Source organism: Etheostoma spectabile, unplaced genomic scaffold (genome assembly GCF_008692095.1).
Source record: "Etheostoma spectabile isolate EspeVRDwgs_2016 unplaced genomic scaffold, UIUC_Espe_1.0 scaffold00018427, whole genome shotgun sequence".
In the NCBI taxonomy this organism is placed as follows: Eukaryota; Metazoa; Chordata; class Actinopteri; order Perciformes; family Percidae; genus Etheostoma; species Etheostoma spectabile.
Window position 1 is genome coordinate 134,534 of NW_022604254.1, and position 18,985 is coordinate 153,518.

At 39.8% G+C, this 18,985-nt stretch overlaps 6 non-coding genes across 6 annotated transcripts; 2 read left to right on the forward strand and 4 right to left on the reverse strand.

Moving 5' to 3' along the window:
- Positions 1–5,233: 5,233 nt before the first annotated feature.
- Positions 5,234–5,304, reverse strand: trnat-cgu (transfer RNA threonine (anticodon CGU)). Its single transcript has one exon. It is a non-coding gene; the product is annotated as a tRNA-Thr (tRNA).
- A 1,484-nt stretch (positions 5,305–6,788) lies between these two features.
- trnat-agu (transfer RNA threonine (anticodon AGU)) lies at positions 6,789–6,862 on the reverse strand. Its single transcript has one exon. It is a non-coding gene; the product is annotated as a tRNA-Thr (tRNA).
- Positions 6,863–8,249: 1,387 nt separating this feature from the next.
- On the reverse strand, positions 8,250–8,465 carry LOC116680398 (small nucleolar RNA U3). The gene has a single exon (XR_004329760.1). It is a non-coding gene; the product is annotated as a small nucleolar RNA U3 (small nucleolar RNA).
- A 3,389-nt stretch (positions 8,466–11,854) lies between these two features.
- Positions 11,855–11,927, forward strand: trnan-guu (transfer RNA asparagine (anticodon GUU)). The gene has a single exon. It is a non-coding gene; the product is annotated as a tRNA-Asn (tRNA).
- A 406-nt stretch (positions 11,928–12,333) lies between these two features.
- On the reverse strand, positions 12,334–12,405 carry trnae-cuc (transfer RNA glutamic acid (anticodon CUC)). The gene has a single exon. It is a non-coding gene; the product is annotated as a tRNA-Glu (tRNA).
- A 5,783-nt stretch (positions 12,406–18,188) lies between these two features.
- On the forward strand, positions 18,189–18,260 carry trnaq-cug (transfer RNA glutamine (anticodon CUG)). The gene has a single exon. It is a non-coding gene; the product is annotated as a tRNA-Gln (tRNA).
- Positions 18,261–18,985: the final 725 nt, after the last annotated feature.

The window sequence follows — 18,985 nt, forward strand, 5'->3', positions numbered from 1 at the left end:
AGATCTTTCTTCAACTAATCAAGCTGCTTCGTGGGTGGGTGTTGGCGTGGCCGTAGTCAGTGACATTTGTAATTTCGCGGGATTTGTAATTTCGCAGCATGCAGGTGATACAGTAATTGTTGATAGCCGTCTAGAAACATGGGGGAATGCAAGTTCAGTGACAAATGGCTTGAAAACAACGAGTATTCTTGGTTAAGGTCGGTGCCTGAAAATGCTTATGAAGCGAACTGCGTTATGTGTCGGAAGATTTTCAAACTTGGGACAATGGGGATCAGAGCGGTGGAATTGCACGTACAAAGCAAAAACACAGACTACGTAAAGGCACGCCAGCACCCCCCATCGCTAGATTCTGCTCCACCGCTAGCAACAATGTCAACGCTACAACGCTAGATGTTATGCGGGAAATCTACAACCAACAATGCCAGCTGACCTACGAGCAGTTTGTGGCTCTACGCCAACACTCCGAGCCGAGGTGATGGGGGGCTGAGGACCGGGACAGACACAATTCACACAGGTCAAATGACGGGACTGAAGAGTGTTCCAAGCAATGCTTCCAGATTCAAGGCTTGTACAGTCATTTACCTCTGGAAAAGACAAGACCAGATACGTGGCTAAATTTGATTGGCGCCATATATCAAAAAAGACCTCATCACAGAAGTCCAGAAATGCGGTGCGTTTGTAATTATGTTCGACGAGACACTGAACCAGAAAACCAAAAGCAAACAGCTGGACTTGTATGTGCGTGTATCGTTATAAATTGGTAAGGACACTCTTTTGAGAAGGCTTTCTCTAGTGCAAAGTCACTGTTTTGTTTATTATAGTATATGAATTGTTTTCCAAGTATATTCACAAAAGCTCATGAGTAGACATCAAAACTTGAACAAAAATTGGTCACTTGGAGACCTGAAAACACACATATAGATACACACACACACACACACATTCCCACACCTCTAAACACTCTTACACACTGCTGTCTACTTTCTCTCCATGATGAGTACTCCACAAACTGCAACCCATCCATCTGAGTCTCTCTCTCTCTCTCTGTCTGTTAGGCACACAAATCATATATGAGTCTTTGCATTTTAAAAGCAGCTGGAATTGGCATTTACTTATTTTTTTTGTTCAAAAGGAACAGTGTTTTTTTTAATATTCACTTGTTATTTCACTTGATGTTATAACAATTTGTTCAAGGGACCCAAATGTTCTGAAAATATTGTAATAATATAAATTAGGACAGCAATTACATTTTTGTGTTATGCTTTCAGATTACACACATTAAGTCAATGTTCTTAAACTCAACCGATTATTGTCCTTTTACCATACTGTTAATTTTGTGTTTACTTGGAAAGATTACTGTATATTTCACTTTGTTTTTTCATTGTAAATTTGGTCTTAAATTTCATTTAGAATTGGTATTAAAAAGTCTTAAAAAGTCTTAAATTTAACTTGTTAATACCTGTAGCCACCCTGTGATCCAGGATCCCTGGTATGTGATAAACAGGCCCAACCCCACAGTATGAGAAACATCCCATAACCAGCATGCTTTACTGTCTTCACAGTGGACTGGGGCTTGATTTCAGAGCAGGGGGGTCGGAGGACAAATTGTCTGCGGCTCCTAGACCCAAAAAGAACAGTTTCCCTCTCATCAGTCCCCAGAATGTTGCTCCATTTCTCTGTTGGCCAGTCAATGTGTCCTTTGGTTGTTTCCCACGTCGGTCAGGCGTTGGATGTCATTACAAGGCATTTGAAATGATTTTGGCAGAGCAGCTTATAATCTTCTGCACTTCTTTATTTGTTTTCCCCTCTCATATCAACTTTTAAATCAAAGTCCTCTGTTCCTCAGAGCAAGCCATTTTGCTGAGTATTTCAGTGTGAAATGCACTATAACCAGCATGCACAACATGTTCTTCCTTCCTTCCTTAAATATGTATATATACAGTATAGATTAATTATGGGCCATAACTGACACCTGTTTTTTCACAGAATCAATCAGCTCACTAATTGAACACGGCACTGCTATTATTATGAACAAGCTCCTTTCAATGACAGATTCAATTCCACAGAATGAGCAGCATGCGTGTCATAACTGTTGGTTTGGCTTGTGTTTTTCAGAGGCATCAGTGGTGCTCAGCAGTTTTAATCCAGAGCACAGCAGAAAGCTCTGCTGAGCTTCAGAACTGCTTGAGGAAATGTAGCTTGTGGGACAATACCACATTACACTACCATATTACTTACTTACACAATACTGCTTGCTATACAAGTTTGATTTAGCAAAAACAACAACCTAAAACAAAAGGTCAAAGGTCAACTGGTGCCCCTCATTGCTAATGCCTATCAGGGACAATGGTTCCAATTTACTTAACTGGAGTAGAGCTGTTCCAGCAACATGAAGACAACACAGTAACCCCTACAGATACCAGTGAAAGCTAAAATCTGTGGGAAAATGTTACATTTACAACTTTCCCAGCACAAAAAAATCCCGGATGATCCCCCATTTGTTACCAGCTGGCTAAAGGGAGGCAACAAAATGGAGGCCACACATAAATTGATCAAAAGTAGTTTATTTATCACTAACTAACCAACACTGAATGTTACATTTCCCATAATGCAACTCCATAATAGTGTGTTGGCAGATAATTAACCCTCATGTCGTCCTCGGGTCAAAATGACCCGTTGTCCTACATCAATGTTCTTTTTATTACCCAAAATAACATGATTGATTCCACCCAACGCTCTTTTTCAAGTACAAATCTCTACTTTCATTAATTTGGGGTGTCTTATTCAATTTATAGCATTTGGAGAAAACGTTGAAGTGTTTTTGAAATAGTATTGAGTAAAAGTTGACATATTCCAGTCTGTGATTATCATCAACATCCATTCCTTTAATTTTATTCTAATAATTCCTAATTTCTGCTTTTCTCACTCAACATAAGGTATAATTTCCTATAAATGAGGTTTATTGACCATAAATTCCAAAAATAACTGTAAAAAGTAAAAGTGAATAAGTTGGTGTAATGTATTGTTAAACGTCAAAAAGTGACAAAAACTGAAGAAAATTTTAAACATTCATACAAGCCTCAACAAAAGTGTTGATTTTCAATTTTGACGGGAAGACAACTCAAGGGTTAAGAAAAGTATTGCGTCAGTCAAACAATGTTCCATAGACATGCTCTAAGTCAGTGGTTCTTAACCTGGGTTCGATCGAACCCCAGGGGTTCGGTGAGTCAGTCTCAGGGGTTCGGCGGAGGTCAAGACACACACCCGACTCATATGATTCGTGATGACCCCCGCTTGGCCATCATCAGAAGGGTTCGGTGAACGCGCATGTGAAACTGGTGGGGGTCAGTACCTCCACACAAGGTTAAGAACCACTGCTCTAAGTGTTGTTTCTAGTTTAAGATAGAGCTCTACAGCATGGCACCTCACTAACTCACTCTCTTGGTTTTTCTCTGTTGATAGAAACGGAGAGGAGAGGAGTCAAACGTCACCGCTGTCAGCACTGTGACAAATCCTTCACATCAGGATATTTAAAGATCATCAGAGAGTTCACACTGGAGAGAAGCCTTACAGCTGTGATCAATGTGGGGCGGCTTTTTCTCAGAGTTGTGACATAAAAAGTAAAAAAAAATCATAAACAGTCACAGTATAGTATTTCAAAAAATTCATAAAAAGTCATAGTATAACATGTCAAAAAATTCATAAAAGTCATAGTTTAGTATGACAAAAAATCATAAAAGGTCATACTATAGTTTGTCAAAAAATTCATAAAACTCATAGTACACTATGTCAAAAAATTCAAAAGGAAAAGTCATAGGATAGTATGTTGAAAAAATCATATAAAATCACAAAAAGTCATAGTATAACATGTATAAAATTCATAGTTTAGTATGACAAAAAATCATGAAAGTCATACTATAGTTTGTCAAAGAATTCATAAAACTCATAGTACACTATGTCAAAAATTCATAAAAACTCATAGTATAGTGTGTCAAAATTAAAAAAGTCATAGTATATGTCAAAAATTCATAAAAAATCATAAAAAGTCATATGTCGAAATATTCATAAAGTCATTGTTTAGTATGTTGATAAAAACATAAAAAAATCATACTGTAGTATGTTGAAATATATTATAAATATTCATAGTATAGTTGTCAAAAAATTCAAAAAAAGTCATAGTATAGTATGCCAAATATTCCTATAAAGGTGTAGTATAGTATGTCGTAACAAGTCCAAATTTATAGTTCTTGTTGTAAAACAAGAATGCGAGCATTGATCCCGCTACTCTCGCATGCTAACAAGCGCTCTACCATTTGAGCTAATTCCCCTTTTCAGACAAAGTCATAGTATAGTATGTAAAAAATTCATAAAAGTCATAGTATAGTATGCCGAAATATTCCTAAAAAATCGTAGTATAGTATGACAAAAATTCATAAAAAGTCATAGTATAGCATGTCAAAAATTCATAAAAAGTAATAGTATACTATGTCAAAAATTCATAAAAGTCAAAAAAATCATAAACAGTCATAGTATAGTATTTCAAAAATTCATAAAAGTCATAGTATAGGATGTCAAAAAATTCACAGTCATAGTATAGTATGTCAAAAAATTCATAAAAAGTCATAAAAAGTCATCGTATAGTATGTCAAAAAATCGTAAAAAGTCATAGTATACTATGTCAAAAATTCATAAAATGTCAAAAAAATCAGTCATAGTATAGTAAGTCAAATATTCATAAAAGTCACAGTATACTCTTTACGGTCATCAGAGATAGGAATTAACGAAGTACAAATACTTCATTACTGTACTCAAGTTCATTTTTCAGATATTTTTTACTTTACTATTTATTTTTGTGGCAACTTTTTACTTTTACTCCTTACATTTTAACATAAACATAGGTACTTTCTTCTCCTTAAATTTTACAAAACTGGCTGTTACTTTAGTTTTGAACTAAAGGTCGTATATCAGGAGTGATTGTGAGAAGAATAGCGCTGACACGCGCCTCACACCACGAGCGGGCGCATATGCCACACAAAGATAAAAGTGAGAGAATAAAAAAAGAGACAAGCTGTCCGGAGGATAATCAGCTGAGATCGTATGCGTCCTTGAGAACTATAAGTACTTTAGCAAAATAAATAACAAATATACACTTTGTAGTGCAGATAACATAAATATTAACTGATAATGAGACATTGCTGGGATTTGGACCCAGGATCTTCATTAAGTGATAACTAGGCACTGCTGGGATTTGGACCCAGGATCCTGTTTACGAGACAGGCGCTTTAACCACTAAGCTACAGCGCCTTCTACAGATAAGCCTGTCTTGCAAGAATACAATGAGATAATGAACAGGGTTGATTCCATCCATCCATCATTGTCCAGCAGCTCCAGTAGGGGACCCCTACAAACTCCGGCAAATGAAAACAGCTGGACGTGTCCTTGAGCGACGCCTCAGGACTCACTATTCATAGGCAGGCCTACCGAGAACAACAGAAGTCTTATGCAAGGACCTTGAGAGATGAGAGACCCTTTCCCATCATGCCATTTCTCATGGAAAGCCATGGAAAGCTTAAAATACAGTCCTAATTTAGTCCTCCTCAACAGTCAACATAGTGTTTGCTGTGTGGCGTGTCTGTTTTTATTTCTCCCATGTCAACAGTATTGACCAATACGGTAGGCATTCTAACCTCAGCTGACACGCTCACGCCATGCAGGCAGTGTGCAGGAGCCCTAAGCTTCCAAGGTAAGACTGAAATTCATGATAATAAAACCTTTATAATCTTCACACTAAAGTTGCAAAAACACCTCCATTAAAAGGCTTTTATTCGCTTTACATGGACACATGTAATGTTAGGGTACAATACAACATCACATGTCACTTTAGTGATCTAAAAAAAGTCGGGCAATAACTGGGTTGCACACATTAAGTATCGGCAACCATGTGGAAACACTTTATAAAGTGATAACCAGGCACTGCTGGAACTGGACCCGGATCTCCTGTTTACGAGACAGGCGCTTTAACCACTAAGCTACAGCGCCTCCTGCAACTAAGCCCGTCTTGCAAGAATACAATGAGCTAGTGAAAAGGGTTCCCTCCTTCCATCCATCTTAGTCCAGCAGCTCCAGCAGGGGACCCCAAACTTTCCTTTGCCGAGCCACATCAACCAGCTCCAACTGGGGGATCCCGAGGCGTTCCCAGGCCAGGTTGGAGATGTACTTTCTCCACCTAGTCCTGGGTCTTCCCCGAGGCCTCCTCCCAGCTGGACGTGCCTGGACCAGTTCTCTACGGAGAACCCTAGGAGGCATCCTTACCAGATGACCCAACCACCTCAGTTGTTTACACCAAGTACCTCCATAATGGCCATGCATCCGTGTTCATCCCCGGAGGTGCTGTGGCTTAGTTGGTTGAAGTGCCTGTCTAGTCAGCAGAAGTGCCTGGGTTCAAATCCCAGCAGCACCTTGCTGCTGCAGAGATTGCCTGTGTTTACTTTTCATCCCCAGACTTGTTTTTAAGTTGCCTGCTAATCAGATGTTGTTGTGGGCGGGGCATTAAGTCTAACTCAGTGGTGAGTGAAATGGAGCAGTTGACTGACACAGAACTGTAGTGGAGCCAAAGTAGCGCATTTATTAATTAATTTCATTAGTTATCAGGAAAATAGAACACCTTTTGGGCATGTTATTAGTGTTTCTGAGTAAATGTAACATGCAATTTTTATTTGCTACCAGGGTACTTTCACAGGGATTGGGTTGATGATGACACGCCAAAAGAGGTAATCTCTCCAACAACAAGGTGCTGCTGGGATTTGAACCCAGGATCTCCTGTTTACTAGACAGGCACTTTAACCAACTAAGCCACAGCACCTCCATAAGTAGCTACCCTGTTAAGTCTTAATTTGTCTTTTACCTTGTATAAGCTAAACATACATTATACTGACTGGCAGTATTGGGAGTAATGGCTTAGCTCGCCTAGGCTTGGCGGATCAATCCTATTCAGTCAGTCTGCAGAAGAGGTAAAAGTACCTGGCAGGTCTCTCCCTTCAGCAGTTTGAGAACGCCAGCCCACTCCTTCCCATTGGTGCTGATCATCCACATCTCAACCCCATAGAGCCAGTGAAGCTCGGTCCACCAGATGGAACACTCACCATTTGAACCAGACTGGGGGGGAACGTTTCAGAGCCCAGCACGGATCATGGAGCAACAGCTACGGCCGCAACAGTACCTGTTCCTTCCAACATGGAGCTCTTCCAGATTGTTGAGAATCTCTTGCAGCTGGATGTGCTGCCACACAAAAATGAGAAAGTGGTAACCAGGTCAAGACAAGACCAGGAGGCAGTAAGTCTGCTTGAAGAGAAGACTACGCTGTGGAGGTGGACAGAAAACTCTGCTATGCTGTAACAGTTTCCCTAACTCACCCGGTAAGGGAAAAGTACAACGCATATAAATTTAGGTATGGGTGGATCTCTCTCTATCGGCTATAATTTAAACATATAAGTTCAGATTTTTTTTTTTTTTTTTTTAAAGATTATTTTTTGGGCATTTTAGGCCTTTAATTGAGAGGACAGTTGAAGATATGAAAGGGGAGAGAGAGGGGGAGTGACATGCAGCAAAGGCCTCAGGCTGGATTCAAACCCGTATATCCAACGCCATCACCCAGACATGCCAATCACTGAACGAGACAAAAAAACTGTCCAGCGTCTCCTCCCTACAGTGCTTAACCAGCCTTTAGACACAAATAGGGCCAAAAAATCACTGAATCAATCAGGATTTCCACATCACCTTCACGCCCCGTATCCACTCGTAGAGTAACCTGGCTTCAAGTATTTGCTGTATGTACGCAAACCTCGTTCCAACATGCCATCCCGTCCACCGGGACTTCAGTGTACCGTTCCAACCCTTTAATACATGTCAATCAAGCTGAGCCTGTAAAGGCCATACAGTCTGATTAGTCAAGTGGAAACACCTGTGGGAGTGGAACATGGATGTGTAGAGATGGGCTTTCAAACAATGCGCCTTTTTGACATGTCAAGTAGAAAAGCAAGGTAGAAATAAAATGAATATGGCTTAACTCAGTTTACGTTTTTACACCGGACATAAGGCATTACAAAGTCAAGAAGTAGGTGTTAACCCTTTCAAGTAACCTTGTCCAGCATGGACTGGACATTCATCAAGACTGACTATAACTTCAGTTAAATAAAGCTTAGTATGTTTTATTACTTTCACACGTGTTAGTTTCCCACATATCTGCTACTACCACTCTGAACATATTCCCTTCTTCAATGCTCCATAAAGAAGCAAAGAACGATCATCAATGACAGAGAACATATGAAGTGAATCATTACTCTCTGTCAGCCTCACGCTCAGAAAGGAATATCACGACTCATCATCGTGGTCAGCGAGACCAAACACTTTAGAAACACATTCCTCAAGTCAGAAACTCTAGAAATGATCCCTGAAAGTATAGTCTTGGTTAGACTAGGGGGGAACTGCATCTCATTCACTGCAGAGTGATTGTCACTCAGGGTTCAGAGGGACAGAAGCTAATCGTTACGTGCTCCAGATGACTCTGAGGTGAGAAAATCTATTTAGATCTTTAAGAAGACCGATATGTAGATTGAATTAGATTTTCAGTCACTGTTGTCTCAATACTTCAGTGTCAGCCTACTTATTCTCTACAATAAATGCTCCAGTCCTTTCTTTGCATTAATTGGTCTCAGAATGTTGCGGGTTAACCACCACTGTTGATTATTGGGTACAAAAAGCACTCAAGATATGTATATATATCATTTTTTAAATGTCTCCAAATAATGTTAAAAGTTAGTTTTTGGTAATTTTTAGTATTCGCTGGTTTATTAAGTCAATTCGGCGATGACGTCACACTGGGAGCGAAGTCTCAGCCTGGCACTAGAACTACGGCGACTGACTGGGATGAGGAAGAAGAGGAAAAGCCAGCAGCCAATAATTAACGAAATAACGAAACGGGCATATTTGTGTTAACCATGACATGTGGGACAACAATGGGACGGTTGGGTTTAGGAAGCAATAACGGCACATCTTTTTCCCACAGCCCTCTTTTAGAAGCGTCGGTAGCTCAGTCGGTAGAGCGTCAGACTTTTATTCTCAGGGTCCAGGGTTCAAGTCCCTGTTCAGGCGTACAGTTGCACATTTTGCTTGATGCCATGATAAATTGTACACTTTGGCAATCCTTAACACTTTCAGACACTGTATCATTTAAGTAACATGCACAAGTCTTAAAAAGAATGTTACTGTTTTTTGCAGGTTTGCATCATACAATGCGGGTGCTATCTCTAAATGACAATGGGCAACCTACATCCATCTTGATAGCACCCAAATCTCTGTACTCATCTCCCTGCTTGGATAGTATGTCCAAGGACATACCATTTATGGTCTATAACCCTTTTCATTGGTTTGCTACCACTCTTAAATAATTCCTTTCATTGTATCCCTCTCAGAAATACCAAAGAATGACAAATTTCATTCATGTCTTGTGTTCAACCACCTGTCACTGTATTTTTAGCAGCAGTAGTGTTTTTTATTTTTTTAAAACACCTGCCCCGTGGGAGGGTTGATCTCACGACCTTCAGATTATGAGACTGACGCGCTGCCTACTTTGCCAACGAGGCTATGAAGGCATTGCAATGGTTGGGAAAATCTCAGAAAAACTAACAATTTGGTCGTCAATCTTAATAAAAACAATGTATGTGGAGACCTATGTTCTCACACAAAGGCTAAGATCAACACTAGATGCTTTGTCATGACCCCATGAAAAGGGGAGACAAAAGACTGTGTGCAAAGGTTGTATACATGTATGCATGGTGTATGCATGGATGAGTGTGAGTATGGTGTCAGCGATTTATGCTGGACAGTGTAAAACTAACAAGATGAGCGGGAGAGGTGCTGGACTGAGAGCACCTCTAGGCAATCACAGATGCACAACCAATAATAAAACACTAGTGAGTGAATGCGTTCAGAAAATGAAGAACATTGTTCAGAACCTTAATGAAGCTTCATTTGACCATAAATTACCACCTGAACCTGGTAAAAGTATGAGGTAGTCCTGCATAGCTAGCCAGTGATTTACCTCCTGTAGATGGTGGTCGGCATGCCAACGAGGCTTGGAAATTTGCAGATGGTGATTCAGAGGAATGTAACAGTTTGAAAAGTGTAATAACTTAATTTTCTAAATGTCCACCTACAGTGCCAACGAGAGCTCTTCTCTAATATCACCGGTACGCAATACTATTCAACTTTAGAAGGTATTGTTGATCTCAGAAACAACGATAGACAGCACCATCTTATCACAACGCCCATGTTTGTGTTTCCTTCAAAGTTTGCAAAAATTAAGAAGAGCGCCTTGTTTTCTTTTAGCTTGGGAAAAGGTTTAGCTTATGACAAGGTAACAGATTGCACCATTGTGCTACTCATTAGTGGGTCCACTTCAGTTATGTATTGAAGCACATCCTTAGAGCTAATGCCCTCATTTATTAACCTAACGTACACAGGCTTCACGTGAGATTCATGAAACGTTCGTATCACACCAATCAGAGCGTAAGATGATCGTACATTGATAATGCAGCGGCTAGAAACGATTGTAATTTAAATATCACGCCCCAATATATTCTCAGTTTTGAGGCCTCGCCTCTATTATTTATGACATGGCCAGACATAATCCGCTAAGAAGCGGCGCTTTTCAGAGGTGGGGATTTAAAGCCTGACATCCCAGTGCTCTGTGGCAGCCAGATACCCCCAGGCCCAGGGGAATATGCCTCCTAAGAAAAATGCAATCCTACCCGATGAGAAGAATAAACTGTGAAAATAACGAAAATATGAATACATTAAACATATACTGGCATTGACATATTCAATTCAATTCAATCAATTCAATTCAACTTTATTGTCATTGCACTGTCACAAGTACAAGCAACGAAATGTGATTTACATCTATCCAGTATTGCTATACAGGGTATAAATATTGTATATATTTTATGTATAAGCAATGTAATAGTAAGGAACTTTAAAAAATGTTGTGTAAAAATATAAATATAAATATGGGAGCTCTATGACAGATTTATACAGATTATACAGAGTATAAAGTATATGTATAAGCAAAAAAAGTAAATAATTGTAAGGGACTATAAAATGTAGTGTATAAATATAAATATAGGAGGTCTATTCACAGATTATACAGAATATACAGGATGTTAGTGAAAGGAGTGCAGTCTCAGTCTTTGGATGGTATAGGTAGCGCCCCGTCAGACATGTCATGATATAGTAGGTTCTCAGTCATGACTGAGAACCTACTATATCATGACATGTTTAATTACTATATTATATTTTTGAGACAGGTCCTACTGAAGCTATGACCAGTCAGGATGGCTGAGCGGTCCAAGGCGCTGCATTCAGGTCGCAGTCTCTACTGGAGGTGTGGGTTCAAATCCCACTTCTGACAACTAGTATTTTCATTTGGAACTAATGTCTAAGAGTTGATATTGGGAATAAAGAACTTAGCAGTTCTTTGTATTTAAGAGGACATGAATGTGCATGAGAACGCAATTCCAAGTGCAGCGTTTTGACCATCTTTATTGTCAACACATGTAAAGTTCCTTAGGGGCCCGTAGTGGATGAAATGGTAAAACACTTGGCCCTGGATGCATAGAATTCCTGCCATATTGAGCGACAAAGTTTGGGTGTCCTGAAAAAAGGGTCTTGAACTCTATCTCGCCAACCTCTTTTTTTACTGTTTCTTGTTATGTCACGGCAAGAAGTCTTATGCTTTTGAGTCGTTTGTCCATCTCTACATCAGAATCAGAAATAAAAAAAACATCAGACATATGCAGTCTCTGTGGCGCAATAGGTCAGCGCAGTCGGCTGTTAACTGAAAGATGGTGGTTCAAGTCCACCCAGGGACGTTTGTTGCTTAAATAATCTGGAATGAGCCAACTCTAGGGTTTATCATTCTGCAGGTAAACATAGAGCAGCCCAAAGATAACCCAAGTGGCCTTCCTTTTATCTGAAGGTACAGTTCTGAAACCATGTACTGTACATATTAATCTTTACCGGTCATTGGTATGCAGTCACTTGATGTAATACAAGCAAATACATAAGGCCAGACAGAGACAAAAAGTGAGAGAAAGAAAAGAGACTAGCTGTCTAAAGGATAACCAGTTGAGATTGTGTGCGTCTTTGAGAACAGTAAGTCATTTAACTGATGTTGTCAGTTCATTTAAACTAATGAGGAAGAATTTGACAACTCAAAATCAAGTCCAGGAACTTATTCTTTCAAACATCACACCTGAGTCTCTCAAGTCCTGACCCTTCCCTGACCGGGAATCGAACCCAGGCCGCGGCGGTGAGAGCGCCGAATCCTAGCCACTAGACCATCAGGGAGTCACATCTTTCAAATTTATCTTGGTAGATGTGAGTTTTCTTTTCACTTACTGGAATGACTCATATTGTTTTAGGCGAGGAATGGCACCTGGCTAGAGCTTCAGAAGGTAGGACATGACAGATTACACATCTGTCACATAGTCAGTTTGTATTCTTAAATACCAAGTCTCTTGCTGTTCTTTGACTAGTTGGCCACCCCTGCTTTGCATCGCTCCAGGTATGTAGAAAAAAATCTTTTATGCACTTTGCATTGCGCTAAAATGTCAAAATTTGGACCTGAATACAACTATAACATTACTTGACAATCACATACATTGGTTTTCAGTTAAAAATGTTGGTTAGGGGTTTTAGTTACTGCTTGAAAAAAATGAAAAGAATTGTTATTGAGATGGAGGCAGATGAAGTGTTTATGACCCATCAATGATGACAAAAGGATACATCCACTGTCGGGGTCTGATTTAAAGGAAATGGTACTCTTTAAAACGTTAAACTAATGAGGAAGAATTTGACAAATCAACCAAAAACTTGCTCTTTTAATCTGTATCTGTCAGTCCTGACCATTCCCTGACCGTGAATTGAACCCCGGCCGCGGCAGTGAGGGCACCAAATCCTAGCCGTTAGACCATCAGGGAGTTCATCTATCAATTTAATTTAACATATTGTTTGGTTATATTGTTTAGGCAAGAAATGGTGCATGGTTAGAGATTTAGAGGCATGGGCAAAATGCCAAAAAACTGCCTGTTTCGATTTAATTACATGGTAATAATGCAAAAACAGAGGTGTAGTGATTATTTGGAAATGCTTCCGGTAGTTTGAAATAAACCATGAATCAGTGGTGGAAAATGCAAACTGCCTGTTTCAATTTTATTACATGGTAATATTAGAATAACAGAGGTGCAGAGATTAGAGGTGCAGAGATTACCTGGAAATACTTACCATGAATATGTCTTGTCCTTCACGTACGTAACGCAGTGCAATCTGACCAGCAGCTAAACACCTCCACCATCAAGCACTGGCGACCGGGTTCCTTGTAACACGTTATTTGAGTAACAAAGGGTGAAACTGGGAGAAAACACAATGACCAGTTACTTAGATAGTAATGAGTCACAGATATTAAACAAAGATAATTGTAAAAACAATATAACTACACAACAGGCTAGCAAAAATGTAAGATGAAATAAAGAAACACGTAATGTATTGTTATACAGTGTACGTAGTATAACCTATGTTGGTATCTAAAAACTAAGATATACTTACATGTGGCATTACCCAAGATAAAGTGGCAAACTAGCTTACGAAGTTACCGTCAGTTAGGGCTGAACAATATTGTGTTTTAGCATTGACATCGCGATGTGCGCATGCGTGAAAGTCACATTGCAGGACGTTACAATGTTGACGTTATACTTTTTTGCTGCTTGATAGAAAAGTAACCTTTCACACGTTTCTCCTTTACATGATTATTACCATCCGACCGTTCCCTTTAAGACAGGTAGCCATGTGGGCACGTGTGTATGGGACGTTAGTCCGATGGGTTTGGTATGGGAAGTGAGGCTCTCCGTGTGTAGAAAAGTAGTTTACCGTTGGCAACAGCTGCCTCTGACACAGTGATGTCATAGTATTTGATGGGTAGTGAGTGACGCTACAGTAGTTGGGGTTTTTGTTCTCCTCAAATACAAACTAAACCCCCTGATTAATGCAACATAATCACAACGTCTCCCGGCCATTTCCCACCGCAGAAAGCTGCAACCAGTCAGGCTAAAGCTAATATAGTGCTTAAGAAATAGCAGAAAGCTGCTACCAGCAGGCTAAAGCTAATATAGTTAGCTTAAGAAACAAGCAGAAAGCTGCTACCAGCCAGGCTAAAGCTAATATATTAGCTTAAAGAAACAAGCAGAAAGCTGCTACCAGCCAGGCTAAAGCTAATATAGTTAGCTTAAAGAAACAAGCAGAAAGCTGCTACCAGCCGGTCTAAAGCTATATAGTTAGCTTAAAGAAACAAGCAGAAAGCTGCTACCAGCCAGCTAAAGCTAATATAGTTAGATTAAAGAAACAAGCAGAAAGCTGCTACCAGCCGGTCTAAAGCTATATAGTTAGCTTAAAGAACAAGCAGAAAGCTGCTACCAGCCAGGCAAATAGATACAACTAGCCCAAAGAACAAGAGGCATGCAGGTCTGGTCATTTATCAAACTGACGAGCTGGCCTCGCTAGTCAACCACAACCTGAAATTAGAGGAAGCAACATGCAGTCACTGTCATTCACGTTAGCCTGGATTGATATTATATGAATACAATGGTGTCATGCTAGTCAACCAGAGTATTTCTACCTAATTTCCCTCTCCAAAATCACTTCAGAAGAGTAATGTTAGTCACAGCGCTTACTTGCTTTGGTGTTTGTAAAGCAATAAAGTTCAACAAAGAATATGAAGGTAAATATGGTGCAAATGTGAGAGCGCGTAGATGTGATGTGAGCACTTAGAGAATATGATCTCAGAGCTGTAGAAAAAAATTCTGTACTTGTTTTTATTTCTTTTTTTTTTTCACTTCAGTCACTTTTCCACAGCGGCGAGTCTGCACCCTTGACTTTTGCAACACTTCTTGCGATACATTTGGTGAAAACTAAGTTGTACCTGTGGACTTGTCTGTGGAGCTCTGAGCCAACAGGATGGGGGGGGGGCAGCAGGGTTTTTATCCCCAGATGAGGGACAACTCTGTCCGGCTTATTTATGTAGCATGAAAGCTAGCATAAGCTTACTAGCATCCACCCGCTTCTAAATACTGTAAATACCTTTTAATTAGCTCACACTTTTTAACAGTTACTGAAACACTGGAGCTCCAGGCTGCAGACGCAGACGAACCGCCGTCAGTGGGCTCGGCCAGCGGGAAACATCGCTAGAAATCTCCGCTGCCGACCTCAACGGATCTGATCTCCAGAGAGACCGGAAAGCTCCAGACCCGATAAGCGGCGCAACCCCCTGGGAGCCCACCGCCAGTGTTGGTGAATAGCAAGCTAGCGTTAGCGAACTAACCAACCAGCCCGCTTAAAAAAAATAAAATGGAATTTAAAAGGCACGCATTACCCATTGATGGCGGTCGTCCGTGGCTGCAAGACCTGGAGCTCACCACCATTGTTTCAGTTTGACTGTTTAAAGTGTTAGGATAATTAAAATGTATTTATTTATAAGCGTGGTTAGTTTGCTAACGCTAGCTTGCTAATCCACCACCACTATGGTGAGCGGGTCTGAAGCTATCCATGTCCGTCAGCAGCTGCAGGACCTGGAGCTCACCGCCAGTGTTTCAGTTTGACTGTTAAAAAGTGTTGAGATAATTAAAGTATTTGTTTGGAAGCAGGCTGGCTGCTAGTTAGCTAACGCTAGCTTCCATGCTACATAAATAAGCCGGACAGAGTTGTCCACAGAAAAAACACAGGTAAAATTAAAAAACACTGCATAAACTTTGCTACCGTGTGTTTATTTAAATATAGGTACACCTACAGTGTAGTGACAAGATTGCAATATAAGCCTGTATATAATATTAGGACTATCCATATGTCAGGGTAATTTTTCATTAGGCGGTGCACTACAGCCCGATCCAGCAGGGGAGAGTTCTAGCCCAACCAGGCTCCTCTCTTTACATTGTAAGCCTCACTGGTGTCCAAACTAAAATGATAAGAGGCAACTTGGTAGACTCCTTACTGATGTTTATATCTGTGCTCACAATGCCCTGTTTTTTTTAAAACACCAGCCAATCACAAGTGTTACATGTGTATAATCAATGTGTGAGTAATTAGAAGCTCACATAAAAGATAGTTGCAAGGTCTACCAAATGTTTAACTTCACTACCCGTAAGCTGTTGGAACCTTGTTTGCCACAAGATCCAAAACCTTTCCTAAAAATGTCAATCACAGACTTTCCAGCCGTTTGTCATGGGCATCAGAGTAGACTGGCGCAGTGGAAGAGTGCTGGGCCCATAACCTAGAGTATTGGATCGAAACCATCCTCTGCTAATTCCTGTGCTGTATCAGCATCAAGTCTATTTCAAGTCTGTTGATGTTTAACAAAGCCTGATGTTGCAAGTGTCTCCATCTTCTAAAGAGTAAACATAATGGAATGTTGAGATTATGTCTCCATAAAAGAACAAACTACAGTGCTCATAGCCTTTTATCCTGCTATAACACCCATAAAAACTGCGTGTAATACAGTAATATACTACACTACAGGTAATAAATACTGTAAATGGAAACTGTGAAATATACGTTCAAGTGCTTGTTGTGCTGTCTACCAGTCAGATTACCACAGGAGGTAATATCTGTTGCAGCGTTTTAAAGACTCTACCATAATACCTGCTGGAGATGCCAGGTCCTCATACATGTAAAGCATGAGCTCTACCACTGAGCTACATCCCCTGAAGATTTTGAAATTCTTTTGACTTTTTTCTGAGATAGACTTAGATTTATCTTTATAATGCTTTTGGGATGACTCTTGCAAGAAAATTGAAATATGTTGTGTAGGCTTTAAAACCTGTAAATGTAACTGCGGTGGCTGGAAATCAAACCTGGCAAAATGCTTGCACTGCTACGATATAATCATAGTCAAAAGTAACAAACCTGTTGCCTTTCTGCTGGACTACAACGTTCACTGCAAATCTTGTAACACAGATTGATAAGAAATACATTGGTGGACTGGTTGCTTCCAGTACCTATGAGATAAGACAATATTGTTTATGAAGCACATCTGCGATTTGTATACTCTGATGTGTCATTGGTTTGTACCAGTCTTAAAAACACTGCTCGTTGTCGAGGATTCGAACCCTCGCGGGAGACCCCAATGGATTTCTAGTCCATCACTTAACCACTCGGCCACGACAACATGATAAGCTGTGCTATGACTGTTTGCAGAAATGTTCATGTAGCACCTCAACACACATATAATGCCTAAGCTGCACTTGCAAAATAGCAGGGTGTTCAAATACTTATTTTCCTCACTGTAAGATTCCTATACATTGTGTATGGTAGCCTTTACAATGTTGTTTATTTCTTTATTACCACACACACATTCATAGCAGAGCTGCCCCCCCATGTTTATACTGATGATTGATTGTAATAAAGCAGTAACAGAAAATTGTCTCGTCTGTGTTTTAACACACCTGGGCCCGAAGTTGGAAACCAGAATTAGCTTTAATCCAGTTCTAATCTAGTCCTCACTACATTTCAAATAATTTCCCTGGAGTTACCATTACAAAATTTAATCTAATTAAATGGAACATACACAGACTTCTCACAAAATCACACTTAATTCATATCTTGCTACTCGGTCAGAATCTTATTAACCTGGAGTCCCAGTCTCTGTCAATATAAATAGGCTATATGTTTATATATGTTTTAGGCCTATTGGTAGACGGCCATTTAAAATGTAGCAATGGCAAATAAAGAATAAAGAATAAAGAGTCTTTTCTCCATGTCTACTGTAGTTTCTCAGTGTGCTCTCTAGTAACATCTGTCTGGTCCAGGTAGCTTTGTCATTCATAAGGCTACTTTTACTTTTATATTTTAATTATATTGCTAAGCCTGTACTTTGGTACTTTTACTTGAGTAAAGAAGTTAAATCAGTACTTCTACTTTTACCAGAGTATTTGTTAACACAATTATCTCTTCTTCTACTTGAGCACGGGCAGTGAGTACTTTTGCCATCTCTGACGGCCTCTGTATTGTTCTGTTTAGAGTATGTATATATGTTGTGTGTATGGACTAGTCCATTTTAGTTAACAAACCCTTGCAACACTTTTAAAGGTTCCATGGTGTAATGGTTAGCACTCTGGACTCTGAATCCAGCGATCTGAGTTCAAATCTCAGTGGAACCTGGTTTTTAAGCCACACCACAGGTAAAAAAGATCAACCTTTCAACTTTCCACATCTAGTTTACAGTAAGCTTACAGGTTTAACTGTGTAATATTCACACTGGCAGTGAGAACTACTGTAGAAATTATTATCTTGGTCAATGTTGTTTTCAATGTCTTGTGGTTTATGTTCTGTGTATTTGAAAGTTTGAAAGTTCAGTTGATTATGTAACAGAGAAGTTTCTGTCCAAGTTTGCCATGATCATTGTGTTTGATACGTCCAATTCAGTTTGTATGCAGTTACCTTATGTAGGCCTATTTGCTCTTGATTCATTCCTTCTTCAAACTTATCCAGCTCGGTGATGTCCCTGATGAGAATCACTTCAATCTCTTTTGCTGCCTCAGGCGTCAACCCGTGAAGTTTGATGTATATTTTACAATTTCTTGCCCATGTTGCCTGGATCTTGTTTTGTTTTCTGAGTATGAGTGCTTTCTTGGCAATATCAGCATTTTCTTGGTGAGGTGTTTGTTGATGTAACTTGGATGCCTTTTAATTTCCTTCCTTGTCTGAGAAGTGCGGACTTTTTCTTTCTGTTGGTGAACCGGATTATTACCAATGGAGTGGCCGTTTGTTTTTGCTCGGAAGACTATGACAATCCTCAATGTCCCTGCTATCAACATAAATGCCTTTGCTGTCCAAAAAGCAAATCACCTGTTGTTCCAGCGTCTCCTTCTCCTCCTCGAGAGCT